We start from the raw sequence: 14,529 nt of genomic DNA on the forward strand, positions 1-14,529 counted from the left end.
CAGTCAATGTAGTTGCCGAACGGTATACCTTCTTTCGTACAAAACGTAGGGCAGGTCAGACTAATAGGGAGTGGGTTGCAACCTTGCAAGGCCTTACTAGGGATTGTGCTTCTGAGTGTCAATGTGGACTCCCTTATTCAGATACGATGGTACGTGATGCAATTGCACAGAACGTTTCTGATGTTCGTATACGGGAACAGATTTTGAAACTAGTCAATCCCTCCCTTCAACAAGTGATGGACATATTGGATCGGCAGGACACATTTGACTTTGCTCAGGAATCATTTGAAACTTCGCCACCCATGTGTCAGGTTCACCGGCCCGCCGGGCGAGCTGCACGGAACAGTAAACAGTCCTCGCGTCAGGCCGCGACGCTGCCGCCAGGCTCTCAGCCACGTGTACCGCGCCGGCAAGCAAATGCAGTGCTAAAATCATGCCCGTGGTGTGCTACTAGACATTAGTGTGAGAATTGCCCGTCACGCCAATCTATTTGCTTTTACTGTAATAAAAAAAGGACATGTTCAAAGTGTTTGCCAGAAAAAGCTCAAAACCATTCCAGGCCCTTTGCTTCACGCGGGAATCGGAATCGAACCAAGGATACTCAGGCTCGCGAAACTTCGCCCATGGAAATTCATATCGTTCATTCCACTCCGCCCAGTGCCACTCTCTCTAACAGTGACTGTATTTGTCCCACAAATAGTGTGCGTCGACATCGCCGGAACTCCCGTCAAGTCACAAGTGATTTTGTACCACTGTCAGTTCACGTTGCACGAGACAGTCGCTCTTGTCGTCAGCAGGACAATAAACTTTTTGTGGACTTGGATATTAACAGCAAAGTGATACCATTCCAGCTCGATACCGGGGCTGCAGTTTCACTGATAAATCAAGACACTTACAAACTGCTGGGCACACCTCCGTTGCGTGCCGCAACTGTGAAGTTAACTAGCTATTCGGCTCACAAGATCCCTGTGTTAGGACAGTGCAGCCTTCTTGCAACATAAAAAGGACAAACAAAACTTGTGTCATTTTACGTCCTTCGTTCTTCTTCTGCAGTGAACTTGTTTGGTTTCGATTTATTTCAGTTGTTTAACTTGTCTATAGTAAATCAGGTCCTATCAGTGAACCAGACTGTGCCTTCCAACAGTGTTTCTCGTCTATGTGACGAATTTGCAGACATTTTTGCACCGGGCCTCGGTTGCGCTAAGAACTATAAAGCACGTTTGGAACTGAAAGTCAATGCGCAACCGAAATTTTTCAGAGCCCGCATTGCGTGATGCGGTCGCAAAAAGATTACACGATTTGGAATCACAAGGTGTAATTGAACGTGTGCAGGCTTCCCTCTGGGCATCACCCTTAGTAATTTTGCCAAAACCTTCCGGAAAATTGAGACTTTGTGTGGACTTCAAGGCAACAGTGAATCCACAACTAGTGACTGCATCTTTTCCTTTACCCCACCCAGAAGATCTTTTTGACAAACTGTGCCCGGGTAAATATTTTTCGAAGTTGGACCTAGCAGATACGTACTTGCAAATACCGGTGGACGAAGAATCCCAGCACGTTTTGGTGGTTAACACGCATCTTGGTTTGTATCGATGCAAACGACTGTCATTCGGGTGTGCATCCGCCCCTGCATTGTTTCAGCAATATCTACAAACTGTTTGTGCGTCGGTCCCTACTGCAGCAAACTATCTGGACGATATTGTGATCTCCGGAAAGACGGAAGAAGAACATTTAGCCAATCTCAGAACATTATTTCAGGTCTTGCGACAAAATGCTCTTCGCTTGCGGAAGGACAAATGTGTGTTTTTTACTCGTGCCTTACCCTGGGACATATACTCAATGCCCAAGGCATACATCCCAGTCCCGAGCACCTCCGTGCCATACAAGACTTGCCTTCGCCGCAGAATTTGAAGCAGCTAAGAGCGTGCTGGGAAAAATTAACTATTATCATCGCTATGTTCCACAGGCCTCTTCCATTTCAGCTCCGCTTCATCGCTTACGCCGTAAAGGTGTTCCGTTCGTCTGGACGACGGAATGCGAACGCGCCTTTCGCCAGTTGAAATCGGCGTTGCTTTCCAATACTTGACTTACGCCATTCGATCCCCGGAAGCCCCTTTTGTTGATGGTGGATGCATCGGATTTCGGGATCGGTGCTGTGGTTGCGCACAAAGATGGATCGCACGATCGCCCTATTGCCTTTGCGTCCAAATTGCTCTCGTCTGCACAAAGAAATTATTGACAGATCGAGAAAGAAGCATTGGCTCTCGTATTTGGTGTTACAAAGTTTCATGATTTCTTGTATGGTCGTCACATTACCATCCTCACAGACCACAAACCTTTGACATCGCTTTTTCATCCGACCAAGCCTATACCTCCACGTACAGCGCAGAAATTCATTCGCTGGTCTATTTTCCTCTCACAGTACCGCTACGATATCTTGTATCGGTCCACCGCTAAGCACGGAAACGCCGATGCGTTGACCCATTTTCCTGTTGCTGAGGATAGAGCATTCGATTCCTCCGAACTTGCTTGCATGTTCATTGATTCGGAAACCGATGAAGTGGTAGAATCGTTTCCGATTGATTTTCGTCGTGTAGCTACAGCCACAGCTGCTGTCCCTGTCCTTGCTACCGTTCTGCGTTTTGTTGCCACGCAATGGCCCTTGTCAAAGTCATGGATCGGGGATCCGTTGGTTCGCCGATTGTTTGCTCACCAGGAGAGACTTTTTGTACGATGTGGTGTTTTGCTGTTGCGTTCTGATAATGATCAGTCCAGGCTCGTGGTCCCACGTTAGTTACAGTCCTCTGTATTACAGCTTCTCCACCAAGGACATTGGGGTATAGTGAGAACGAAACAACTTGCTCGTCAGCGCTGTACTGGGTTCGGAATCGATGTCGCGATTACGAATATGTGCTCTTCTTGCAGGGTGTGTGCCGAACAACAATCAGCACCGCCGCGGAAATTCTTTGCATGGCCAAAAGCCACTTCCCCTTGGCAACGCTTACACATCGATTTTGCTGGTCCATTCTGGAATGCTCGATGGTTGGTTGTGGTAGATTCATTCAGTACTTTTCCTTTTGTTGCCCGGATGTCTTCCACGACGTCATCTGCCACCATCCACGCATTATCTGCTATCTTTTGCATTGAAGGTCTTCCACAGACTATTGTTTCCGACAATGGCCCACAATTCATGTCCGCAGAATTTCAGTCATTCTGCAAGGCCAATGGTACTCAACATCTGACGTCCGCGCCGTTTTCGCCACAGTCAAACGGTGCCGCTGAACGATTGGTCAGGACTTTCAAGTCACAGATGTTGGAGTTGAAAGAGTCGCATTCTCGGGAGGACGCGTTATTGCTTTTTTATTCCTCGTATCGCTCTCAGCCCCGAGATGATCGCTCGCCGGCTGTGTTACTTCACGGTCGCCCTCATCGAACCTTGATGTCTTTGCTACATCCGCCGCATCAGGTTCCTGTGCAGCGGCAGACACCTGCTTTTGCCCCAGGCGACGTTGTCTACCACCGCCACTATCGAGGTTCACGGCGTTGGCTCGCAGGGGGCATTCTTCGCCGCCTCTGCCGCGCTATGTATTTGGTTTTGGGGGTCTCTGGTGAGGTGCGTCAGCATCTCAATCAGCTGCGCCTCTGTCGTCGCACGGGATCTGCCGCTCCCCGTCTGCTTTCAGCGACGGTGCCGTCCGGTCAGCGCCCTGGGGACCCATCTACTGGCTCGCCTCGGCCCCAGGTGTTACCGACGCTGCCTTCCATTTTGCCCCATGGCGACGCGCCGCCGCCGCCGCTGCCGCCTGTTCTCCCGCCGGCGACGCCCGCAGTGGACGCGTCGCTGCAACCGCCGGGCGCCTCCCAGGGTCACGCGCCGCCGATCGCTTACCGTTACTAGTTGTCCTCCAACATGGAACTCTTGCCCGCTCCGGCCCATATGTCGTCTTCGCCCGTCGGGTGCCCCGCCCCGATGGAGGTCGACCCTTCGGTCCCTCCTGTCTCTCTGCGGGCGCATACACCGCATGTTGGCGTGCACCCTGGAGCAGGTTTTCAGGCGTTTCCTATCCCCCGCGGTCCGAATGGCAGGGTGCGGGTGGCACAGCCTCGCCTGTTGTTAGGCTCCCCACCTCGTCGCATACGTCAACATGGGGTCCTCCCCACGGCGGGCGGAAGCCTTATGCCACAACCGTGCGCCGATTTGCGGGGGAGGAATGTGGTGTCACCGCCAGACACCACACTTGTGGTAGCCTTTAAATCAGCCGCGATCCGTTAGTATACGTCGATCCCGCGTGTCGCCACTATCAGTGATTGCAGACCGAGCGCCGCCACACGGCAGGTCTAGAGAGACTTCCTAGCACTCGCCCCAGTTGTACAACCGACTTTGCTAGCGATGGTTCACTGACAAAATACGCTCTCGTTTGCCGAGACGATAGTTAGCATAGCCTTCAGCTACGTCATTTGCTACGACCTAGCAAGGCGCCATGTTCAGTTACTATTGATATTGTGAATAATGTACAGTCAAGAGCGACGCTCATCATTAATGGATTAAAGTTAAGTATTCCACCAGCTGCGTCCGTTTTTCTAAATTCTAATTTCCTTGACCTGTTCCAGACCTCACGCCAGCCTGCGTGAGCTAAAACGCGTGCCTTTCGGCTTCCTCTAGTAAACCGGTGTTGGCTCTCCTGCCAACCCACAACAATAATAACAATAATAAATCCGAATTCAGGTCAAGTACTCACGTCGGTGTAGTTCTGGACCCACGTGTATGGCTTCAGCTCTCAGGATTCTGAGTCCGAGTCTTATGCTAAGAGGCACTATTATTTTCATTGCGTTAGACAATTATGTGTTTACATTGAGGTAATATTTATTGTTTATTATTTATCAGTCTCGCTCTGCCCGGTGCTTTATTGCAAAGTACAGTACAACAAGAACCTACCGTATTCCGTCACAAATAGTTGAGTATAAGCTTCCGAATTCCGTCGTTAACAGTCAATGACCAAGGCGCCGTACCTGTGGGCAAGGGGTTGCCCCCACCCCCCACCCCCGCCCGCTCCTGACTCTCATGGAAAAGACAAAATTAGTGTGTTCAGGTGTTTTTCTTTCAAGAAAACGATTTAAAAGTTTAAGTTTTTTAACGTGGCCGGATCTGAAATTGTTTTACGGCTCGTTAAATATCGCCATTCTTCTTTCAAAATATTAAAAATACGCAGTACCCGCAGATCTAGCCCCCACACCTAAAAATTATCTTCTGGGCGCCCTTGGTAAATGACTACATTTTCTTTACTAAATAATGTCTGCAGAGAAAAGAAGAAGGGACAAAAGGAAAGAAACAGAAAATAAGAACGGCTTTTATCTTATTACTTCTACGTTTACAACTGATCACATTTACAAAAGGCATACGAAATTGGCACCATTTGTTCTAATGGTTCCTTTCGTGCCCAAGCCCGACCGCTGCACCTGCAACGAGGTACGTCATCTGGTGAAGTCACAAGTTCAACATTTTCATCCATTGTTGGGTATATGCCGACATTGCGACTTCGTGTGACTTATGTTACGTTGCTTGTCTCAGCGTCATCTACGTCACTTCGGAAGTTTTCACCTACATACAGGGTGGTCCATTCATCGTGACCGGGCCAAATATCTCACGAAATAAGCGTCAAACGAAAAAACTACAAAGAACGAAACTTGTCTAGCTTCAAGGGAAAAACCAGATGGCGCTATGGTTGGCCCGCTAGATGGCGCTGCCAAAGGTCAAACGGATATCAACTACGTTTTTTTTAAATAGGAACCCCCATTTTTATTACATATTCGTGTAGTACGTAAAGAAATATGAATGTTTTAGTTGGACCACTTTTTTCGCTTTGTGATAGATGGCGCTGTAATAGTCACAAACATATGGCTCACGATTTTAGACGAACAGTTGGTAACAGGTAGGTTTTTTAAATTAAAATACAGAACTTAGGTATGTTTGAACATTTTATTTCGGTTGTTCCAATGTGATACATGTACCTTTGTGAACTTATCATTTCTGAGAACGCATGCTGTTACACCGTGATTACCTGTAAGTACCACATTAATGCAATAAATGTTCAAAATGATGTCCGTCAACCTCAATGCATTTGGCAATACATGTAACGACATTCCTCTCAACAGCGAGTAGTTCGCCTTCCGTAATGTTCGCACATGCATTCACAATGCACTGACGCAAGTTGTCAGGCGTTGTCGGCGGATCACGATAGCAAATATCCTTCAACTTTCCCCACGGAAAGAAATCCGGGGACGTCAGATCCGGTGAACGTGCCGGCCATGGTATGATGCTTCGACGACCAATCCACCTGTCATGAAATAAGCTATTCAATACCGATTCAACCGCACGCGAGTTATGTGCCGGACATCCATCAGGTGGGAAGTACATCGCCATTCTGTCACGCAGTGAAGCATCTTGTGGTGACGTCGATAGAACATTACTTAGGAAATCAGCATACTTTGCACCATTTAGATTGTCATCGATAAAATGGGGACCAATTATCTTTCCTCCCGTAATGCCACACCATACATTAACCCGCCAAGGTCGCTGATGTTCCACTTGTCGCAGCCATCGTGGATTTTCCGTTGCGCATTAGTGCATATTATGCCGGTTTACGTTACCGCTGTTGGTGAATGACGCTTCGTCGCTAAATAGAACGCGTGTAAAAAATGTGTCATCGTCCCGTGATTTCCCTTATGCCCAATGGCAGAACTGTAGAAGACGTTCAAAGTCGTCGCCATGCAATTCCTGGTGCATAGAAATATGGTACGGGTGAAATCGATGTTAATGTAGCATTCTCAACACCGACGTTTTTGAGATTCCCGATTCTCGCGCAGTTTGTCTGCTACTAAAGAGCGGATTAGCCACGACAGCAGCTAAAACACCTACTTGGGCATCATCATTTGTTGCAGATCGTGGTTGACGTTTCACATGCGGCTGAAAACTTCCTGTTTTCTAAAATAACGTAACTATCCGGCGAACGGTCCGGACACTTGGATGATGTCGTCCAGGATACTGAGCAGCATACATAGCACACGCCCGTTGGGCATTTTGATCACAGTTGCCGTACATCAACACGATATCGACCTTTTCCGCAATTGGTAAACGGTCCATTTTAACACGGGTATTGTATCACGAAGCAAATACCGTCGGCTGTGGCGGAATGTTACGTGATACCACGTAGTTGTACGTTTGTGACTACTACAGAGCCATCTATCACAAAACGAAAAACGTGGTCCAACTAAAACATTCATACTTCTCTTTACGTACTACACAAATATGTAATAAAAAATGGGGGTTCCTGTTTAGAAGAACGCAGTTGATATCCGTTTGACCTATGGCAGCGCCATCTAGCAGGCCAACCATAGCGCCATCTGGTTTCCCCCTTCAAGCTAGACAAGTTTCGTTCTTTGTAGTTTTTTCGTTTGATGCTTATTTCGCGAGATATTTGGCCCGGTAACTATTAATGGACCACCCTGTAGGTTTTCTGCTATGTAAAGGACAGTTTTCTTATTTTAATAAATTTTGATCCTTATTTCATTTCTGTACGTCTGATGCCCTTGGCGATTGTAAGAAACAGAGAGCTCAAAAGAAGCACACACTTTCGTCATAAAAGCGCCACTGGTGAAGCGCTAAACGTGGTTGCAGGTGAGCAGAGCTCGCGGACGTGGTGCGGCTCGCGAGTAACGGACAGGAAACGGCATGAAGTGGCCAGTGTTCGGCACGTCTAATTCGGGCGTCGCCGGGCAGGCGGAAGCTCGTGAAGCAAGAGGGCGCGGGGCGGTTTGCTTATTTCTGGGAACAGGGCGCGCATTCGTGCGGACGGCCGCGGCTCGCGCAGCCTATGAATAGCCGGCAGGCCGGAACAACGCGGCGCGCGGCCGCTGCGAGCAGCTGACCGGCCGGAGGAGGCGGCGATGGCGCGGGCGTCGGGCTCTTCCGCGTCGTCTCGGCCGACTTGCTTCCAGGCCCGGACCCGGACGCAATTTTCCGAAGACTACTTTCACGAATATTCATTTCCGATTATTCATCTGGACTACTGGCCGTTAAAATTGCTACACCACGAAGATGACGTGCTACAGAAGCGAAATTTAGCCGACAGGAAGAATATGCTGTGATATGCAAATGATTCGCTTTTCAGAGCATTCACACAAGGTTGGCACCGGTGGCGACAGCTACGACGTGCTGACATGAGGAAAGTTTCCAACCGATTTCTCATACACAAACAGCAGTTGATCGGCGTTGCCCGGTGAAACGTTGTTGTGATGCCTCGTGTAAGGAGAAGAAATGCGTACCGTCACGTTTCCGACTTTTATAAAGGTCGGATTGTAGCCTATCGCGATTGCGGTTTATCGTATCGCGACACTGCTGCTCGAAATTCAATCACTGTTAGCAGAATATGGAATCAGTGGGTTCAGGAGAGTAATACGAAAGGCGGTGCTGGATCCCAACAGCCTCGTATCACTAGCAGTCGAGATGACACTCATCTTACCCGCATGGCTGTAATGGATCGTGCAGCCACGTCTCGGTCCGTGAGTCAACAGATGGGGACGTTTGCAAGACAACAACCATCTGCACGAATGTTCGACGACGTTTGCAGCAGCATGGACTGTGGTTACCCTTGACGCTGCATCACAGACAGGAGCGCCTGCGATGGTGTACTCAACGACGAACCTGGGTGCACGAATGGCAAAACGTCTTTTTTTCGGATGAATCCAGGTTCTGTTTACAGCATCATGATGGTCGCATCCGTGTTTGGCGACATCGCGGTGAACACACTTTGGAAGCGTTTATTCGTCATCGCCATACTGGCGTATCACGCGGCGTGATGGTATGGGTTGCCATTGGTCACACGTCTCCGTCACATCTTGTTCGCATTGACGGCACTTTGAACAGTGGACGTTACATTTCAGATGTGGCTCTACCCTTCATTCGATCCATGCGAAACCCTATATTTCAGCAGGATAATGCACGACCGCATGTTGCAGATCCTGTACGGGCCTTTATGGATACAGAAAATGTTCGACTGCTGCCCTGGCCAGCACATTCTCCAGATCTCTCACCAATTGAAAACGTCTGGTCAATGGTGGCCGAGCAACTGACTCGTCAGAATACGCCAGTCAGTACTCTTGATGAACTGTGGTATCGTGTTGAAGCTGCATGGGCAGCTGTACCTGTACACGCCATCCAAGCTCTGTTTGAATTAATGCCCAGGCGTATCAAGGCCGTTATTACGGCCAGAGGTGGTTGTTCTCGTTACTGATTTCTCAGGATCTATGCACCCAAATTGCGTGAAAATGTAATCACATTCCAGTCATAGTATAATATATTTGTCCAATGAATACCCGTTTATCGTCTGCATTTCTTCTTGGTGTAGCAATTTTAATGGCCAATAGTGTAACTTTCGAGAATAAAGTAGCCTTAATGCCAAGAGTCTCGAAAATGGCAAGGATTTCAAAATATTACAAGCAGTATTTTACACAGTTGCTGGTCTCAGGCTAGCCTGTGTGGATGGATTTGCCACCTGACACGTTACAGACGTCATTCCAGCTAGGAACGGACGCTGCTGACAACAATAAATCTCAAAATGTTCGTGGAACCACAATTATAGTAGGGAAAATACTATACATGGCTAACAAGAAGACGGCAAGCGCCTCCACCCGATTTCCCAGGAACTTCGCTCAGTGGAAGAGCAGTCAAAATAAGCGAGCGCTTGTCTCGGCTTAACAGTAGATACTCAACCGTTTTAGAAAAAGTGATGATCAAAGTTTTCCAGGTATTTTCGAGGAACTTTATGTGTCTTTTTCTGCGGGATATTCTCAGACGGTCGGCCTGTGTGACCGAGCGGTTCTAGGCGCTTCAGTTCAAAAATGGTTCAAATGGCTCTGAGCACTATGGGACTTAACATCTGTGGTCATCAGTCCCCTAGAACTAAGTTATAGCGGACTGATGACTCAGATGTTAAGTCCCATAGTGCTCAGAGCCATTATTCTCAGACGAAATGGTGGTTCCGTGTGCGGGCACGGTAGCTCGAGTATTCGGCCAGAGGACTGGCTATAGTCTGTGATTAAAAAAATAACTGTGAGGTGTTCAACGACGAGTTTAAACTGGTGTCCTGTGACGTCCGCCCATACCAAATGCCAAGATCGACGACGAAAAATTGCTTAGCGTTACTGTTTTTTTTTTTCATTATTATTTTTGCGCCTCGTCTTCGCAACCGACCATTGTTTTTATTTACGAATACTTTAGTTTTATTTTTATTGATTTCATTTACCTACCTATGTCCGCAGAGGGTTTCTTATCGAATGTTTCTTATCAAATTAGGGGATACAACAACGATAGATTAATTGTAAAATTACAACTGCATTTCACCATAAGTGTCAGGCATTTGTTATATAATGTCTGTGTATAATATGTTGAGGGGTAAAAATCTTTTTAAATTCTTATATTCTGGTATTTCATTCTCATATCAATTCTTATATAAGTTCTTATACTTCATTCATACATTTATTCTTCAGGAAGATTTGCTGCAATCCCATGGATGATACCGATCGTAGAACCATTGGGAAACACAGATATTCCGAACACCACGAGCGTCGTGTGAAGGCGGGTTTGACGCTGTGAAACTGAGGAACGAAACATCGCTAACAACGGTGAAGATTTCGTGAACTGACAATAATTTCGCTGCAAACCACGCAGAATGGATCACTTTTCCGAAAACAAGCGCTTGCAGCTACAGGAATTTAACCGAAATCAATCTCAAATAATTTTCTCGTTCTTTTCTTTTCAATTTATTCATCTGACGTACAACTGGAAAACGAATAAGGGCAACGTCATATTAGTATACACTGGGAAACATTCATGCAGTAATCTTCTACAGACGAGGATGTATAAATGAAAAAAAGAGTAATAATCGGGTTTCGACCACGGAGCGCAAAACTGTTGGGACGCGATGCTAGCCACTCTGCCACCAAGTTGTTTTAGCATATTGCGCGCTAAAAGACACGTAAAAAGGCTGGAAAATACCTTGAAAACTTTGACCGTCGCTTTCTCAGAAATGCTCGAGTATCTACAGATAAGCCGAGACACATGTTCACTTACTTTGACCCCTCTTTCAACAAGCGAAGTTTGTGGAAAACTGGGTTATGGCACTTGTTTGTTCCCCTTGTAAGACAAGACAGAAAGGAAATGCCTCTCCACTAAGAAAAATTAACAGAGACTGAATTTGCCTAAGTAGGCGCAAACAACTTTAAGACACGGCATTCTCCTCACATAATCATAAAATGGCTCTGAGCACTATGGGACTTAACATCTGTGGTCATCAGTCCCCTAGAACTTAGAACTACTTAAACCTAACTAACCTAAGGACATCACACACATCCATGCCCGAGGCAGGATTCGAACCTGCGACCGTAGTGGTCACGAGGTCCCAGACCGAAGCGCCTAGAACCGCACGGCCACACCGGCCGGCTCACATAATCATAGCCTCCCTCCCCTGAACTATCGATCTTGCCTAGGTGGGGTGGCTTGCGAGCCTCAGCGATGTTTTACAAATAACGCGTTTGTCCAAACTGCTGTTTCCCTGAAGTTATGTTAAAGTGATGAACTAACTACTGAACCAAACAAATTATTATTCATTTTATTATTCATTACATCATTTACTGTTATGTTATTATTATTATTATTATTATTAAAATCGTAGACACTTGTCATACGTTAGAAATGAGGGTGACGACTAGTTATACGGGATATCCGTCCTAAGAGTCGTGAGGCGCGTTTTGCAGGTGGAGTCAACCCAAAGAAATGGTGCTCATCACTTCATTCAGGCGACGATGGTGGCGACGGAAATTTTATTTATATATTTATACGTCAAGCTCCGTAGGACCAAATAGGGGAGTAAATCTCCAAGGTCATGGAACGTGTCAGTACATGAAATTACAACGTAAAATAGATAAAAATGAAATGTTTATGAACCCAAAACAAGTGAAGGTGTAAGTTTAAGCAAACGCAATCAACAATATAACACAAGAAATTGGTTCAAATGGCTCTAAGCACTATGGGACTTAACGTCTGAGGTCATCAGTCCCCTATTCTTACAACTACTTAAACCTAACTAACCTAAGTAAATCACACACATCCACGCCCGAGGCAGGATTCGAACCTGCGACCATAGCAGCCGCGTGGTTCCAGACTGAAGCGCCTAGAACCGTTCGGCCACAACACCCAAGGAACTCCTCGATAGGATAGAGGGAGTTACCCATGAGGGGCCGGCCGAAGTGGCCGTGCGGTTCTAGACGCTGCAGTCTGGAACCGCGAGACCGCTACGGTCGCAGGTTCGAATCCTGCCTCGGGCATGGATGTGTGTGATATCCTTAGGTTAGCTAGGTTTAACTAGTTCTAAGTTCTAGGGGACTAATGACCTTAGATGTTAAGTCCCATAGCGCTCAGAGCCATTTGAACCATTTTGACCTTAGAAGTTGAGTCCCATAATGCTCAGAGCCACTTTTTTGGCCCATGAGGAAACTCTTCAGTTAGATGTGAATGCGCATGGATTACTGCTAAGATTTTTGAAATCGTCGGTTTGTTTCCCCTTAAAAAAAGCGATTCTTAAAGGGGAATTATACGTGCCTCTTCGTTAGAGCGGTCCCAGATTGGTCTAATGTGATATTTATTTTGTGGACATGTATTAACAAGAAAAGTAAAAGACGAAGAATAACCGGTACTCCAGCGGCGACTGAGCAGCGCTGCCGCACGGCGGTACCAGTCAGCGCACGCTGTGGCAGTGTAGTCGCTGCTGCAGTACTGGTTAACTGTCGAGTTTTACTGTCCCTGTTAGTACAAATCGATAAAGCGAACATAGCACTAGACTAATTTGAGACGGCTCTATCGAATGGACACGTAAAATCCATCTTTAACAATCATTTTGTTTGCAAAGGATAACAAACCGCCTCCTTCCGTCGACAATGCACCTCGTATGAACCACGAGATGAGCATTAGTTGTTTGAGCTGACTCCAGGTAAACACTGCAAAAATGTAATTGCAAAAATCTGCCGAAACATCAGAGAAAATGCGACTCAAGGTTCTTAGGAGAAACACGCTACATATTATTTTTTAGGGAGGAGTGAGTAACGAACTGTGACCCGCCCCAAAACCGAACCCTGGATCTACGGTTGCGTCGAACGTGATGCATTTTAGTCGAAGTGTGGAACATTCGATAAGATCGAGATTTTGTTTGAAACAAAGTTATTTATGATCGAACTTACAGTATTTTTTAGATACGAGACTGCCGGCCGCGGTGGTCTCGCGGTTCAGGCGCTCAGTCCGGAACCGCGCGTCTGCTACGGTCGCAGGTTCGAATCCTGCCTCGGGCATGGATGTGCGTGATGTCCTTAGGTTAGTTAGGTTTAAGTAGTTCTAAGTTCTAGGGGACTAATGACCACAGATGTTAAGTCTCATAGTGCTGAGAGCCATTTGAACCATTTAGATACGAGACTTCATGTTTTCTCGGCGGTTTGCTTGTTGTGTAAAATTACGGGAATACAGACGTGTTCAATAAATCTTCTCTGCTGATATTTCATATTTTAGCTGGCAAACGGTACAGCCGTTAGGCAGAGGGTTCAATCCCCGTACTCGTCTAGTACTCAACGTCGCTCGCGCCATGCGCATAGGATGCAGAGCTCTACAGCCGCACAAATGTCACTCGCGCAGCAGAGATGTGTACTACTGGCAAGCCCTCTATAACGAACATCGTGTCACTTGTTCTAGTTTATAGACACCAGGTATTAATGACAGGAGTGATGGATAGCTGCCTTTCACGATTGATTGTTTCAAGTGATGAATTCCATATTTTATCCAAATTAAAATCTTAATTTTATTAATCATAATCGATGTTTTTAGAAAGTCTGTAACTGTGTCCTTCATGAATAATGAAGCACTCACTCCATCAGTTACGTAACTAGGGCAATGCTTCATTATTTATGTCAGTTTAAAATCGCCATCGCAGTTTCGTAAACAGTTCGTCAGAAAGATTTCGACGGCTTCCTTAACTGTCGAGACACAGATGCACGATGCTGTGTTAGAATCCTGACGTTTCCACAATCCACACAATGGCCTGCCTCAGTGTAGTGCTCGGCCACCATTCATTTGATTAGGCCGTAGTAAGTGGATGTAGAGTCGATGTTTCATGCAACGTTCTAGAACGATTGTTATGTGTCCAAAGTACGGCAGTTCACACTGAGTGGAGGTCCTGTGTACACTTGCCTTTACGCAGCATTAGCTCATGCTTTACAAAACTAACGGGATTAGCAGTTCTCTTGCAGTGTCTGCCTCCTACAACAGTACTTCTGGGGCTCAGTAAACAGCGCGAGGGGATTTCATGTCTTCCTAACACTTCCACACAACAACACAATGTGTGAAGTATCACTAAGAGTAAATTATCAAGATGGAAAAGAAAGCATGCAGCTGGAAGCACAAGCCAGCGCTAGTCCACCCGCTGAAACGTA

This window comes from Schistocerca americana, chromosome 1 (genome assembly GCF_021461395.2).
Source record: "Schistocerca americana isolate TAMUIC-IGC-003095 chromosome 1, iqSchAmer2.1, whole genome shotgun sequence".
Classification (NCBI taxonomy): domain Eukaryota; kingdom Metazoa; phylum Arthropoda; class Insecta; order Orthoptera; family Acrididae; genus Schistocerca; species Schistocerca americana.